Source organism: Tenebrio molitor, chromosome 3 (assembly GCF_963966145.1).
Source record: "Tenebrio molitor chromosome 3, icTenMoli1.1, whole genome shotgun sequence".
NCBI lineage: Eukaryota > Metazoa > Arthropoda > Insecta > Coleoptera > Tenebrionidae > Tenebrio > Tenebrio molitor.
The window spans coordinates 8,965,037-8,982,083 of record NC_091048.1 but is presented as its reverse complement, the minus strand read 5'-3'; positions in this window follow the sequence as shown (position 1 = coordinate 8,982,083).

The window sequence follows — 17,047 nt, the reverse complement described above, 5'->3', positions numbered from 1 at the left end:
AGTGTTGACAACCTAGTCTATTTTGTATATTGATCTAAATGACGTATTAGTTTGCATAAATCAAATAATTGTTATTAAGTACTATTTTAAATACTGATTATAATTTTTTATTCCTTCATGTACCTGTATTGAACATCGGTGATTTTAATCAGCCGGTGCATCCACCTTTAATAAGGCATTAAAGGAGATAAATGGTCTAGACGTCAAGTGTAATGTGTCTAATAATATGGTAGGATGTTAACCTGTTAGCTAGACTCCGATCTGCTGCAGTGAATCAATTCATTCACGTAGTTCTCCGTAGAAAAATCCAATTTTTCCAATATTTACAGACCGTTAAATTGTGTGTTGTTTTGTTTGGAAGAGAGGAAATGTCACGGTAATTATTTCATATCAGCGGACGCTGCAGTAAAGGTGAAGGTTCCGAAATAACCGGAATTATATGGGGGCTGCGCTACATGTCACAATTAATTGTTAAATATCGTTTATCCCGTGTGAAGTAATGGAGGATGACGGCTATAATTAATCTGTGTTATTTCGGTGGCCAAGAAGAGCCGGCTGTCCCTCAGGAGTCATCCAGCCGGATGGAAATGGACCTTGTTGGTTCCTGGAGAAGAATCGGCGTTGCCGCCTTTGGGAATCGGCGCGTCGGTCTTCAATCGCAGATCCCATTGAAAAACAACACGTTTCCCCGTCACAGATCCATCACCGGGGCAAAGTCGGAATTTATGCCCGTCTGGTGGGAGCGGAGCCAATTAAAGTAATCAGGGTTATCACGTGGCCATTAAGGGGATTAGAATTGCGCTAGATGTCACCTCTGCGACGTCAGGCTCGTGTATCTGTGCAGGCTTTGGACTCATTCCGAGTCTACTTGGCTTAGCTGGGATCCGCAGTCAAACATTCTGCCAGACATTAGTGGGACTAATGTTTGAATATATTACAGGAACTGGGGCCCTTCATTCCGCGTCCCACATAAATTACACAGATATCTACTTAATACGTGCCTGCCAAGCGGAGATTTTACACAGACTGTCAATTTTACGAAACGGATGAGTTGCGTCAAGTGATGCTCTAGTTTCTTCAGGTCGGAAACTTGGCGGGAAAGTAAATTTAATCACCGCCAATTTAGTTTTCTTTCGTTTGGACTTGTCTATTGATTATTGATTCGCGATCTTTATTGGTTTTTAAAATGAAATAGCCAGAACTAGACGTTTTCACATTTTTCATTTGTACTTCATTACATATAACGTCTCTTTTTCTTAAATATTTCTAATTAAAAATATAATAATAAATTAAAGTAACATACAGCTTTTCGAAGCCCTTAAAGGTTGGAAAGTGAGCGATTACACGCGTACACTTTAACCGGTCACAAATAGTTAAAAAGGGAGTAATGAGACGGAATCGGTCAGTAATGAAACAATTACCGACCTGTGGGGGCGTTATTATTACACCAGCCGCGAAAATCTGTACTTTTTTCCGTATCGTAGTTTCCCTTTCTCAAGTAAAAGATTGAGTGTTAATTTTTGTGCGGCTTGCCGCAATTCTGAGGGAGTACACTCTATTTCATTATTGGACATTTTGTTTGTTAAAAAAACTGAGCAAATGCAAATTTGGTGTGACTTTTGTTAACTAACTGTTAATATTTTGCGGAAATAAACCATAATATTATGGAGGTAGGTTTTATTTATTTTTTGTTGTTATAATGTTGCTTGTTTTATTTATCAACCTAATAAACATAGGTTTGTAAATTTATATAATTTATATGTATGCACTAAGATAACTGTCTTTTAAACTGTGACTGTTGTTACTGGTCTTTATTTGAGAACTTTTAGTAGAGTCTCCTTTAGGGTACTTTAGGGTCATGTAAGATTAGTTGAAAATGTAGTACCTCCTGCAATCGGTGTTGCTTTCTCTTATTTGTTTCCATTTTCTGTAAATCAAGGATGCTAATAATTCATAGTCATATTTAACAATTGAAAAAGAAATAGAAATGACCATTTGAACGCACGTGATGGTAGTTTTTTCCCCATTTCGTATGGAATGTGATTTTATGAGTAAAAGCTCGTCGTAGCTCAGACCGTGTTACAAATAGCTGTAGGAGTTAATGTGAAGTAATGAATACATTCTACAACATTATGGTTTGGATTATACACCAACTATCAAGTTCGGCTCCCGACGACATCAATCTAGCGCCCTCCGAGCCCTCGCTCTCTCCACTCTCTCCGTCAGTGTTAGCGGTGGTGCGTTCATATGTACACCTCCCGACTTATCCCCATATAATGTGTGCTAATGTATTCATTGTGGGATAACTACAGCATCGAATTAACGACCGATGTAATTGTTGCTTCGTTTGGTCTTTGTTTGATGAGTCAATACCAATTAATCGTCCCGCATCGGACTGTCAAGTTTTGATTAAAACGGGAGGAACGGCTAACACTTCTTCGGTTAAAAAACGCTTTGTCTTCTTAACAAAGGAACCGTGAAAAATGTACCACCCTTTATGTCAGATAACAGAGAGCGGTTAAAGGTTGTACGTGTATAAATCTATCAAATTTTTAATGAATCTTAAATTAACCAGTTTTGTTTCTAAATAGCAATTGATAAACAAAACAAAAAGATTAAGAGAAAGAAGAAGTTATAAAAATGAAGACATAAACGCACATGTAGTTTAAAATAATGGCCAACAAAGACAAACTGCGAGAAAATAATACAGGATGTCCTAAAAAAAAAGCGAGTCCATAGCTCCCTTATTTATCGGACGATTTTAATTATCTATACACCAAATTAAATGGTTGTTAATAGGCTACAAAACGGCTTAATAAATTTACGAATAGCTCCAAGGGCTTCAAGACTAAACTGTCAAAATATTTTTTTTTTCAAATGGGATTACATACTTTTGTTTAGTAATTCTGATAGAGATTTTTATTCTGAAAACAACAATGTATCACAAGTATAACTTCACGTAAAAAAAATAACACTAATTTTGAAACAAATGACGAGCACCCGGAGCACCAAGCGAAAAGCCATCAAAATTCATTGCGTTACAATGTAATAACCAAATTAAGGTATGTAACTGGAAAAACAAATGACAAATAATAAACATGTGGAATTGCGCAGATATGCCGCCAATGTTTAGCGCAAAATGGAACATAGACGATAGTAGCGTTTTTTTGCATTTTTTTGGTATTTAAGTGTATACTTGTGATACATTGTTGTTTTCATCATCAGAATTACTACAAAAAAATATGTAATCTCATTTGAAAAAAAATATTTGGCATTTACCCTTGAAGCCCATGGGGCTATACCTGCATTTATTAGGCCACTTTGTAGCCTATTAACAACCATTTAATTTGGTGTACAAATAATTAAAATTTTCCGATAAATAACGGAATTATGGGCTCGTCTTCTTTTTTGGGGACACCTGTATAAAATGATCACAGGTGAAAAGAAGAAAAGTAAAGATGTTTAGTATTATAATAAGTTGTTCAGAATCTTTTACTATTAACATCAAAAGTGATTGAATTAATCACTCTAATAAGGCGATCAAATCAAGAGTGTTACCTCATCTTTTGTTTTATCGAAACGTGTCTCTTAGCTTAATCGTACACATACAGGTGTCCCAGAGTGAACCAGCATAATTTTAACCACGAGCTACTGGCTTCATGTAGAACTCGGAAAAAATATTTAAAAAATTCTGTCAAAAAATAAAATGACATTTAATTTTTGAGGTACAATTTTTTTAAATTCCTTTTAGTCCAATGCAGTTTCCTTGTTTTAAAGCATATTTCCTAGAGGTTACTTCACATTGGCGTACATTTTATAAAATATTATATACAACGGTGTATTTTTTAAATATGCCGAAATTTTACCTACGAGGTTATGGGACAATGTAGAATACAAAAAGCAATTAAAAAAAATTGTACTTCAAAAATTAAATGTCATTTTATTTTTTGACAGAATTTTTTAAATATTTTTTCCGAGTTCTACATGCACCAGGTAAAAATTATGCTGGTTTATTTTGGGAGACCTGTATGCATATTTGCTATATACAGGGTGTTTGGGGTATAAGGTAACAAACCTCTCCTGTGTAAAGAAATAGACAAAATAAAACTTTTATTCTAGTAACATTTTTTAGTATGTATGTGTAATTTTCTAGTGGACTCCGACCATCTCCCTCTAGAAATTACCATAGAGGGAACGAACCAAGAAGAAAAGGAAAAGGAAGAAATGAGAGAGGAGGAGAAGAAGGTGATAGTAAAAGTGTGGAGTGAACATGGAGTGAGAGAGTACAGGAGGAGACTGGAGGAAGCAACATTCAAGGAGCAGGAAATAGAGAAGATGGTGACAGAGCTAAAGGAAGTGATCGAGAAAGCGACGAAGAAAAAGGAGGTGATAAGAAGGGGAGCGAAAGGGGCAGGAAAGAAAAATGGATGGTGGGACAGAGAATGTGAGCAAGCAAAGAGGGAAGTGGTAAAGGCGCTGAGAGGATGGAGGAGGAACGAAATTGACAGAAGCAGATTCCTAGAAGCGAAAAGAAGATACAGAGAGACATGTAGAGAGAAGAAGAAGCAGAAGAGGGAAAGGGAGGAGAAAGAGATAAAAGAAATAAGAACAGAGAGGGAGGTGTGGAAATACATAAACAGAGAGAGGAAGAAAAAGGAACCTGTGAGCGAGAAAATAACAATACAAGAATGGGAAGAGTACTTCATGAGACTGCTGGAAGGGAGGAAAGAAGAAGGAAAGGTGGGAACACAAAGGAAAGAGAAGCAGACGGTGATGGAGGAAACAGAAATCACAGCGGAGGAGGTGGGAAGACACATAAGATACTTGAAAAAGAGAAAGGCACCGGGATGGGACGGGGTGCAAAATGAAGCGTGGATGTATGGGACTGAAAGAATGGTAGAGAGAATGGTGGAACTGATGAATAGGGTATGGAGGGGAGAGGGATTCCCGGAGGACTGGAGAGAAGGCGTAATCTGCCCAATTTTTAAAAAAGGCGAGAAAAATAGGGCGGAAAACTACCGAGGAATAACTCTCCTGAACACGGGGTATAAGTTGTATGCGTCTGTTTTGAGCGAAAGGATGAAGAGGGAAATCGAGGAAAAGGGAGTGTTGCCGGATAGTCAGGCAGGGTTCAGAAAGGGAAGGGGTACTGTGGACAATGTGTACATCCTGGACCATTTAGCAAGGAACGAATTGAGGAAGAAAGGGGGGAGGATGTACGCATTGTTCATAGACTTCAAGGCGGCGTTCGACAAGGTTGACAGAGTGAAAATGTTTGAATATATGAGAGAAAGAGGAATAAGTGAATGGCTGGTGCGGAAGGTCGAGGAGATATATGCGAGAACGAGGAACAAGGTGAAGGTGGGAGAGAAAGAGGGCGAATGGTTTGAGACAACAAAGGGAGTCAGACAGGGCTGCCCGCTCAGTCCCCTGCTGTTCACGATATACGTAGCGGATGTGGACGAAATGTTGAAGAAAGCGCAGGCGGGGGGGGTTGTAGTGGATAGGGAGAAAGTATGGAGCCTGGCGTTTGCGGACGACATGGTGATTGTGGCAAAGAGTGAGAGAGAGATGAAAGAAATGATGAGGAACCTGGAAAAGTATGTGAGAAAGAAAAAGCTGGAAGTGAATGTAGAGAAGACAAAAATGATGGTGTTCAGCAAGAGAAAGAGGAAGAATGAGGAGAGCGAGTGGAAGTGGGAAGAAAGCAAGATAGAAAGAGTGAGCGAGTTTAAGTACCTGGGCTACACCTTCAACGAGAGAGCCACAGTCAGGGCGCAAGTGAGAGAGGTAGTGAGGAAGGCGAACAAGGTAGTTGGATGTGTGTGGGGAATAGGAGAGAGAATGTGGGGAGGCGAGTTCGGGAGGAGAATGATGATGTTCGAGAGCATGGTGGAGAGCGTGCTGATGTACGGAGCAGAGATATCGGGATGGAAGGAACGGGAGGAGGTGGAGAGGGTGCAAGAGAAATATTTGAGATGGGTGCTAGGAGTGGACAGAGAAACACCAGAGTACATAGTGAGGGAAGAGTGCAAGAGGAGCAAGCTGAGAGTAAAAGCGGGAAAGAGAGTGGCAAAGTTCGAGGACAGAATGGGCGGAAGGGAAGAATGCAGGATACTGACTGAGTGCTATAGAGAAAAGAAAAAGAACGCGGATGAGAAGGAGAGAGAGAAGTACTGTAGGAGGAACGGGTATGCCAGAGAGGAAGTGGAAAGAATGAGAGCGGAAGGAAGATGGATGTGTGCGGAGCTGAGCGAGAGGGACAGAGATACGGACAAGCAGGAGAGAAGGGAGAGAATCAGAGAAGCGAGGTACAACAGGGAGTATGAAAGGTGCGTGACAGAGGATGTTCCGGTGTATCTGGGGAGAGAGAGCACGAAAGAAAGGAAAATGATGGCGAGATTTAGATGTGGGAACGAAGAGAGAGAAAATAAGTACTGGATGGAGGAGGAGGAAAGAATGTGCAGGATGTGCCGTGAGGAGAGAGAGACGATCGAGCACATGTGGAGAGGATGCGGTGAAATGAGAGAAAGGGAGGAAAAGGAACGGGGAGAAATACTGAACGAAGACGGAAGAGAGATAGGATGGATGAAAGAGGTATGGAAGAGGAGGGAAAGGATAGAGAAGGAGAGGGGTGGAGAATAAAAGAAAATGTAGGTTAATTTAAAAAAAGAAAAAAGAATGATTTTGGAATTGTAAGTTTATTTAGAACTGTAAAGTATAGGAATCCTTTAAAGCCCGTAGGGTAAAATAAAGTAAAGTAGTAAAGTAAAAAAAAAAAAGTAATTTTCTAGTAATCATTTTTTCAATTTGAAGAATTATTATGTGAGATCCACCGGATTTCTAAATTATAAAGGCGGCAGCTAAGGCATTTTTCTTTACAAATCTTTATTAGCTTGGTACATATTAATAATTACAGATACGAACAGTGGCTTTCAAACATTGGAAACAGAGTTTAGTCAGTTTAGTTCAGCATAATAAAAAAAGCAAATTGCAAAAAATGCCACTAAGAAAAGTTGTTCATTTAACCTAGCTGTGCATCTCAGAAAAGTTTGTTACCTTAAACACCAAACACCCTGTACAGTCGTTTTATTGGTTGCCTCCCTCTCGAAAAATCTATTATTAATTAATTAATTGTCAGTAATTAATGCTTTATCTTCAATGGCAAAACTCATTACTGTAGGATAATTATTGTTGCTTACAATTACAGGAAACATCCGTAAACTTTGCCGAAACCGAAAACTTTTTTCCAGGTTAACATTAACAGTTATTTTAAAACTGACGTTTCTTTGACATTTCCGCGAAAAATCTGCTTACCAGTGGCGTCGTGTTTGGCAATAAACCTGGTAAATTACCCATTTTTACAAATGTAAAATGTTGCTCTTATTTATTTTATAAATTTAAACAAATATGTGCAAAACTAAGGAATTGTAAAAAAAATAAACAAACTATATGTTAGATTATTATTGGAGCAATTCTTTGGAATGAAAATAGAACGAAGGTAACGAAGGTAGAAATTTGAAGCAAGATATACTGTTTTCACTTGTTAAATTTATACAGGGTGTAACAGAAATAGGTGCATTAATTTTAACTGGTAATAGAACTCGTCAAAAGGAACAACAACAACCATTACGCAACATTTTTCGCCAAAATGGCAGAGAGAAAAGTTGTTCCTTTTGATGAGTTCTATTACCAGTTAAAATTAACGCACTTATTTCTGTTACATCCTGTTGTAGAAGATTAATTAACGAAACAAATAGAAATGTTTTAAAATACAAATTTATATTTTATCGTTTCGTAGATTTTTTTATATTTTATTATTTATCACCGGATAGTATAGGTGAATCATAAAATATTTAATTCACATTTTTGTAACCAGGTTTCAAACAGCTATATCCTTAAAAATGTTGTGTTGTGAGTGATGGATGGTTTGATAAAATTCCCATTATGGTTTGGTATATTTTACAAATTATATTTCAATACTCGTAGATAGAAGGGATAAATAAGTATTTAGTAGTGTTGAGTTTTGTAAATATTTAATTTTAGTTGTTTTTATGTTGTTTGGGTAATTTGTTTGGTTTAGTTTTAAGCACGTCATTTAGATTAGTTTAACATTTAAAAAAACTGTTGCACCCTCTTCGTGTCATGAATTGACAAACCCCCCTGCCCATTAGCAGCATTCAGGAACTGACTGGTATTTAGACCATTGTCATCACCACCAAATTTTATTGTGTCGTGTCGTGTCCAACACTTTTTTTTGTAAAGAAAAGAACGAAACGTTTTTTTGTTTTAACAATTAATGTAACTAAACTGTAAATTATTACTCAAATTACTTAAATTTGATAATAGTTTATACCGTGCGATCGAAAATAAAAAAAATCGTGAAGGCCATGATTAATACGCCTCAGTTGGGAACACGTAAAAATGTAATTCAAATGTCATTACAATGGTAATTGTCATTATTAATTATTGACTGCTAAAATTTCCTATTACAATATGTTCACTTTAGAGCAAAACATTTTCATTGTGCAGTGTTACTTCAGGAATGGAGAAAGACTTGAGAACGGCGAATGGTCCTATTCGACACATTCAACAAAAGTTTCCGGACTTTCAAGGCACTTATCAACAACTTGCCCAGAAATTCTACAAATGCGTAAACATGTTTTTGGAAACAGGTAGTGTTCTGCGAAAAAAAGGCAGTGGACGACCGACAAAAAGAACAGCTGAAAATATTGAAGAGGTTGAACAAAGAATTGCAGAGACCCCAAATAAATCCATCCGGAGATTAACCCAAGAAACCAACCTATCATTTGGTACAGTTCAACTTATCCTTTAAAAGATTTGCACTTTTTTCCCTATTGTGTGTCAACTAAACCCCTTGACAATAAGAGCCCCCACAACATAACCTCTCTGAATATTGATCGTTGGATCGATTTATAAACAAGCTGCTTGCTCACCGTTGAATAAAGACGCGGGAGTTTTAAATCTCATTGTTTCATTGCACTAGCTAAGGTAATTATTTTACAACCGACAGGTCACACATAATTCACACCTTTGTGAAAATCAAGATTTCACCGTTCTCAAAATCACTAACCTAACTTTTAAGACTGACATCTGATAATTCCAATCTTAACGAATTGCCAATTTTTAGTCACAGCCTACTCTAATTTTTTTTTTCGATCTCACGGTATTACCTGATAATTCCGCTTTACAGCGACTCACTACGATGATGTGATCTAGTGAATTGTTTTTATTTTCTTAACAGATTTTTGAGGTAGTAATGATAGAATATAATCAGGCGTTTAGTGTGTAGTAAGAGCTTATTCAAGGAAGTAGTCGTATTGTATGTGTATTGTAACAACAAGAAGGTAAATAAATGTGAATAAAAGCAGTTCCTTTGGAGTCAGGCGGGATCACTCCGTCAACAGTTTCAAAGCAACCAAAATGCAAAATGCGAATATACTTTTTAAATAGAGGTGAAGTCCTTTTGAATTTATCCACTTTGTTATTATAATGTAAGCAAAACGAGTAGCAGCAGAGGGTGAGCTGTAGTGGCGTGCACCCTCTATAAAAACATCCGTATAGAGTGGTAGTCTTCGTCGTCGGAGGCGTCTCCGGTCCCGGAATAAACTGTTGATCTCGACGCGGTATCATGACAGCTCACTTAGTAACGTTACTCGAGTTTTTCGTGGCCTATGCACTCTGTTCCGACAAGTCTTCCAATTTTTCTCTTCCGCAGTCGGTCGGAGTTCGGCGGCAAGCCGTCGCCCCATCCTCTCTCTCCCTTTCAACTTGCAAGAATAAAAAGTTCGGGGGTAGCGCGCGTACACCGTTACGTTGCTTGCTTGCTTGTCGTCGCCGTCTTCGTTCGACTCCGCCGTCATTCCCAACTTCACCTGTTGCTCTCTAGGTCGGACCCAAAAATGGGACGGCACGAGAAAAATTCAATGAATTTTAAACGCTTCTGCCAATATGCATCTGACACCGGAAATTAAAATTAAACCGCCGATAAAACCGACAATACCGACGCGACTGCCGCTATCGTGCCACGACCAATTTTTACACAAACACCGGATGGAATGTTTTTCTTCCGAATCACTAAAATCAAGAACGATAGGCGATTTACCGAAATAAGGGGAAACAGCACACCTTATTTTTACTTCTTTACCGACAACTGTAATTTCCATTATACTTAGTCGAATTAAAATTTAAAATAGCAATTTATGGACATATTTTTATTTTTTGTCCATGTATCTTAATTTAAATTCAAAAACTAGTTATACGGAAAATATTACGAGAAGCTTTTCATCTTGAAATAAACTTGCAAGAAATATGTAATTTTCTAAAATAACTAAATAAAATCGGCACCTATTTAATTGTGCGTTCTTTTAGTTCACTGTAATAATTCATTGTGACTAATAAATTTTATTATTATGAAGGAGATATTTTTTCAAATGACAAATAACGCTGTTTTATTTGAATATAAGTGATCTATTGCTGAATGTGAAAACAACAACGAAAGAAAATTTATAAACTCAGTATTTTCAATGCGTATTAAGTCCCGAGTGATAAAAAGTAGTTCTTCTCAAGATAGAGAGCTATTATACTCGTACATATTTAGAATATCAAAAATTATTTTTTAGGCACCCTTAATGAAATCGGTCATTTTACGTACTCACAAGCGGACGAAAAGTAACTCTTTTTCGGACGATGACCGTGGCGCCATGTGTTGGTCTGTTTAGTAAGTTAGCAACGAAACCGACAAAACTGATAATTGTCCTGTCACTATAAATTATGTAAATAAACAATTGTATTGGAAATAGTAAAATTGTTAATATGTATTAATGAATTTATCTATTTGAAAAAGGTAGATACAAAATAAATTTGTAATTTTTCCAATGATATCTGTTGCTTTGTAGTCCGTGCGATCGCCTAAAAAATTAAATGTGCAAAAAGTCCCTTTTGTCCTCGCCACTTTCAAGCCTCGGCTGCGCCTCGGTCAGAAAACCCAGACTCGGACGAAAAAGATGCACTTTTTGGCCTTGATACACAAATAACAATTTTTTTAATTTTAATCAAACTAAATTTTCACAATGGTCACCTTTTATTATTTAAACAATACTACAGTCTATCTAAAATGTTAAACATTTAACAATTTTTCAGTCAATGTACAATGAACGTGTTGGAAAGGAACAAATTTAAGCTAAGTACTTGGCATGTTTGTTCCCTCTTGTTAAGCAAAATTCTGTCATAGTTTAGCGTCACGTGTGTGGTGCCCATATGGCCCAATTCCGGTGTCGCTGCAACAGGTTTCCTCGCATGCAGAAGAGACGAAGAGCGGGCGAGGAAGCAGCACAGTGGCGGTCCATGCACTGTTTGCGCATTCATCCATCAGTGTTCGCCGAATCCGTAGTTCCACCGCCTGTGGCACATCAGGCTGCGATCCGCCGCCGCCGCCGCCGCCACCGAAAACAGACAAGCGGATGTGAATTTAGTAGGTATTTGAGTGTTTGTATTGTCGGATCACTCAGTCGTGTCAGTACACCATTTATCAGATTTAGCGGGCGCGGATTCAAACAGCGAAAGAGTCAGTGGACGAGGCCCGGGACGGATGGGATGGACGGAATGGATGGATAGATGGAGTACATCGTTGCCGAATTATCGCCCTTTATGTTTGGCCACTTCGCTTTACAAATAACCGACATTAATTACCGACCTATTAGTTGGTTACTCGCAGTTCGCTGTCGCTCTCTCTTTTCACTTTAAATTGAACATTGACGAATCCATTGCGGATGGATTTGGGACGAAGTGGCGTTCTGGCAGATGCACTAAAAGCAAATTATTACTGAGCGAATTGTTACAGGACGCTTTCTGACTCCGATTTCGGGTTACGATTTAGTTTGGGTAATTATGGTGGAGGCGCCGGGATAAAAATTTATTTTGTTTCGTCATTATCATTTTAGTATAAACTAATTGAAAATGATTTTGCACTTGACAACAACGTAATTAATAATGCTCTTAATTATGTTGAAAAAACTGCCAAGAAAATGTCGAATAATTGATAAATAGAGGAAATTCAAATTATTATTTATCACCTTGAGCTTACTTAAATGCCGTAATATTAAAAATATCTTGAACTTCACTTCTCAAGCAACTAAAGTTACTTAATTGAAATATTTTAATGCCCCTCATAGATTTGTAAGCCAGTCCTAGACTGTGCAACAAATTTATTTATTTAATTGGTCAACACCTTTCGTCCACTTATTGGTTTAAAAACAACAACACATTAAATAAACTCAATTAATAAAAACATACAAAGAAGGGATTTCTAAAGTAGCCTTCAATATGCCAAATTCTAATGCAGTCAAAGTTAAACTATCTAAAATGACAAACAAAAAGACCTTGCTTCTTCCATCTTAAAAATCTGTACCTGTGGCAATTGTTGCTTTGCACTTCCTTATCCTAATTGAAGATCAAAAGATGGGTGGTTTAACCTTTTTAAGCCAATATTTGAAGGACCATTCTTTATGGGGAATGAGTGGAATTTAATTTTTTTATATATTCTGTTTCTATGGGATAGAAAAGTGGGTTGAAATGCATGATGAATATTTTCAGAAACAAAAAGAAATAATTTGTTTCAACAGGCTTTAGATGCTTTCCATGCAATACCTGGGGGTTTTAAATGTGTTAACAAAAGTAAAGTAGCTTTCAAAGAAAAAATGAAAAAATACGACAAACATTTAAGGTGGACAGACAGAAACAGAAACTTGATAATTAAGTTTGACTTTTGTCCTCTCTCTCTCTCTCTGTGTGTGTGTTTAGAAACAATTAAGAGATTTTGCAAAGCTGCTTGTTACGGGACTAATGTAAAAAGAATATTTTGTAAGTGTCTATGGTTTTTTCGAAGCTATAGAAAATATATTTAAGATACGATTTAATTTAAGAAAAAAATCATGTTTAATTTAGTGCTAGTTGCAACTATAAATAATAAATTAAAACAATTAAAAACGTTAAAATTAATAATAAAAGTATTTTTATTGCCTTAAATTTGATTAAGAGAATTCAAACTAATAAACTACAAAAGGTTTTAACTTTTTCAATTTGATTAACATAAACATGTATAGTAAAAATTTATGATTCAACTGTACTTTAGAAAGAAATCTGTCATTAATTCCACATACCTTATAAGCGCACCTAGTTACTTTTCCTGGTAGTACCAACTTCAAGACAAGTCCCCAATCCACATCTATAACGTTCCGACCATAGATATGTTTTCTTTTTTTTTTAAAGTTGTCTATTATAAAAATCTCAAATCATTCTGTTTCAAGGGATTACAAAAAAAAAATGTCAAGTTGCAAAGTGAAAAATACACATTTTTACTGTGTTTCTTATATGTATTTTTTTTTTTTTTTGGTACAATATGTTGTAGGAGTAATTGTAGCTGGTTTAAGTGTTTATGTTCTGCTAATTCATTTTATTTTACTTTTTCATTATTGTACATAATTTTCTTTTAGTTAGTTCAACATTTTACACATTTTATTAATAATTAAAACAAACTATTTCTTTTATAGAAGAAACATTACATTTCGCATTTTTTATTTTATAAGAAAACAATGAGTTAACAGTGTGAAACCTCTTGAATAATATAGAGATGTGTTATGTATTTTAATTTGAAAATTATGCTTAGAAACCACATGAAAACAAAAAGCAGTTAATTGTTCTTGTACGCACTCACTTGGGAGAAACCATCAGAAATGTTACTGTGGTTTGGAACACTGATAAGGTTTTTCCAAATAATCATTAAAAATTATTTCCTACAATTAGTTCGTTTATGTTTCTATGGAAGTTCGAGCTTTGTAGTATTATGACGACGATGCAAAATTGTAAAATACAAAAAAAAAGTTGATTTTATTTCTTATTTTTTTAAAACAGCTATTAACAGTTTTGAGTAAAAGCGAAGTAGAAATGAAATTAGGAAGACCCACAAATTTATTAATAACTTGGTATAATAAAAGTTTAAGATGAATATTTTGTTTAAATAAATTCTTTTAAGAATTTTTAAAGTGAGTTTCGGCGAGAAACGCTTAACGGGCTTTAGAGCCTGGATGATTTTATAGATTTAATTGGGCAATAAACTTTTTTAAACTGTTGTTCCCTCCCGTGCCTACGTTTCCAACCAAAATTTTCTTTTAATTTTTGTCGTCCATTTTTGCTTCGTTGTAAAGTTCTGCATCGCAGGAGTTGGTTTGATGAGGTTGCGAAACACGAGCCTGTTGAAGAGTGCACCGTCGGTAAATTCGGGTTTTAATCGGGGAGCAGATAGCTCCGTGAAACAATTAAGAAAGGATGTGATGAATCCTGTTATTCGGAATTATGTAGTGCGGCAGGAATTAGACGTGGGTGCCTATGCATAAAAAATGTTTAATTGGGCAGGGTGCGAAACAGGCTAACAAGGCGAAATTCGCGTTGAAGCCATTGATTACCCTTGTAAATAATGTAAAAGCGGTGGAATAAGTGCGAGCCGCCGGCCGTTGCCGTACTTCACGGTTGTTCCGGTAAACGGCGTAGATGGCGCTAATGGCATGCAAACACCTGAGATCACCTATCAGGACGTTAAGTACAGTTTACTCGTTGAAAGCTCGATGCCATAAAGTAAAGCACATCAACTTACATAAACGTCAGGACACAATAAAAGCGCGCCAGAGAGAGCGACGCCGTGCGGGCATTACGCGCACTAACGCCGTCGTATTACCGGATATACACAGCGACTCCAAAGCCCACTGCGTCTCTCCCTGTTAATTATTGATGACGATGTCGACGGAACTCTAATGAAACTTGACGGCCAACATTTGGTTACTTCTTGCGAAAGCATGTGCTTGGCGCTAATTGGTGACATAACGCTATTAACGCTGAAACACAAGCTACAGTAATTTGCCGCGATGTATGTTGATGAAGTTTGCTACGGTATCAAAAACGGAGACAGGGTGACCACGCAAACGCACACTTAACGCACCAAGGCTCCTCGGGGCAAAATTACCTCCGCTGTAGCGACTTTCTTCTTGCCAGTTTGACGGCCCCTGCTATGTTTCGTACTGGAGGCTAGAAAATTAGATATACGATTGCCCCCGAAAGACATAAATAAGTTCTTTAATAATTTGACACATCCATCTTCTTTTGATCATTATAAAAATTTAGTGCACTTCTAATGCGATCAACAAAAAAAGAGTAATAGTAAAGTTTCTGAAGACGTGCAGCGTAAGTTAATGAACTGTCACTTGTCAATTGCAAAATTTGTTTAAAGTTTTTACCACATAAAAAAGTGATTTTCACTCAACAAGAAAAGAAATGTGTGACTGGGTTTACCATACACAAATTTATTTGTTGGAGTTTTGGCGAAAATTTGTGTTTGGTTTGTCTAACCTCTCTTCATCATCGCTGTTGGTATGATTGAAGCCACATGATGTTTTCTCAGAAGTTTAGTTTTTCCTGTTATGTCGTTAAGTACAGGCATAAATGAATTCATTAACACGTGGCAGAAACCTGCTGCTGTGTGTGAAAGTCTTGTGAATAATTTGCCACCGACGTTCAATGAACATTATTTAGTTCCATTCTGGTAAAAGTGTAATGGTTTGGTGAACATTGGGGCTGGACCGATACAAGAAAAGGCAATAATTTAGAATGTAATCATTTCTTATCTGGTACTCTATGGGTAAAATAATTATTTCAAATTGTTTCAATATAATCATGCATGTATGAAATCTAACCTGACGGTACTTATATTATCCACAAAAAAAAAACAGTTTGTCAATGCATACGATAGCCGATAATAAAGATAAAAACGAAATAATTATTTTAAATCTAAATGTTTGTTAAGATTGTTTTTTATTTAACGTAAACCAAAGTTTACAATTTGATACGAATTGGCTTTCGTTGTTTATGAGCAAGTGCTGTTTGAAATCTTTTTAACAATCCACTGATTATGTTTTTTATATTGTATAAAATTGTATCTCACATGAGTATATACCGGGTGTGGCATCGTATACGCGCACGCGAGAAATCGCGACTTCTAATTAAATTAAATTGTCGAAATTTTATATACCTAACTAATTATTGATAAGGTATATTTGAGAATTTAAAAAAAAAAAAATTATTAATAAATAAGGCCGTAACAGTTTTATTAGTTTTCTGAAATTAACTGTTCATTTACCTATAAAGTTTTTACACTAGATGAATCTGTATCTCTTAGCGCATCAAACCCTGATGGCACAATTACAAATTTTGACTTGGTTTGCTAAATAATTCCCTTTTTATTTAAACGCAAACCAGACGCCTGATTTATGGCACAATGGTATAATTTCCCAACAAAAGGTATTGCCGACCGTTTTAAACCTTTTTGCCATAAAATTGACAGTTTCCATTGTCACCTAAATTTACGACAGCACAAGTAGCAGATCATAAATAAAAATGATTTTGAAAGTTGAAATATAAAACTGCGTTTAACTCAAAATCTAATTGGTGTTTTTTTCCGCTGATTTCGTAAATAATTATAGGAAGTGAATCTGGGTAGGTTAGTATAAAAATCAGAATTTGACTTTTTGGTTGGAATTTACATTTTATTTTTTTTGGCTTTGTTTGTAAGTAAAAAATTATCAAAAAATTATGAAATGTACCTTACCAATAGCCAGGTTAGTGTGAGAAATTTCGACAATTTTATTTAATTAGAAGTCGCGATTTCTCGCGTGCGCGTATACGATGCCACACCCGGTATAAATATGTACAGGGTCATTATAAATGAGTGTCCTATCGCAGTAGGCGTTGGTGACGTAGTTAAATGTGCCGCAAGCCTCATAACATGAGTGAGGCTAGTATCCCTGACAGGTGGCGCTCCTGGCGGTAGTGGAAATCTGTCTAAAATTTGTGTGAGTTTTCAACGCTAACTGCGATGGGACAATCATTTATAATGACCCTGTGTGTATACAAGTATATACCGTGCGATTAACAATTATTTACATCAAAGAACCCCCTGAGATTTTGGACGTCTGTCTGC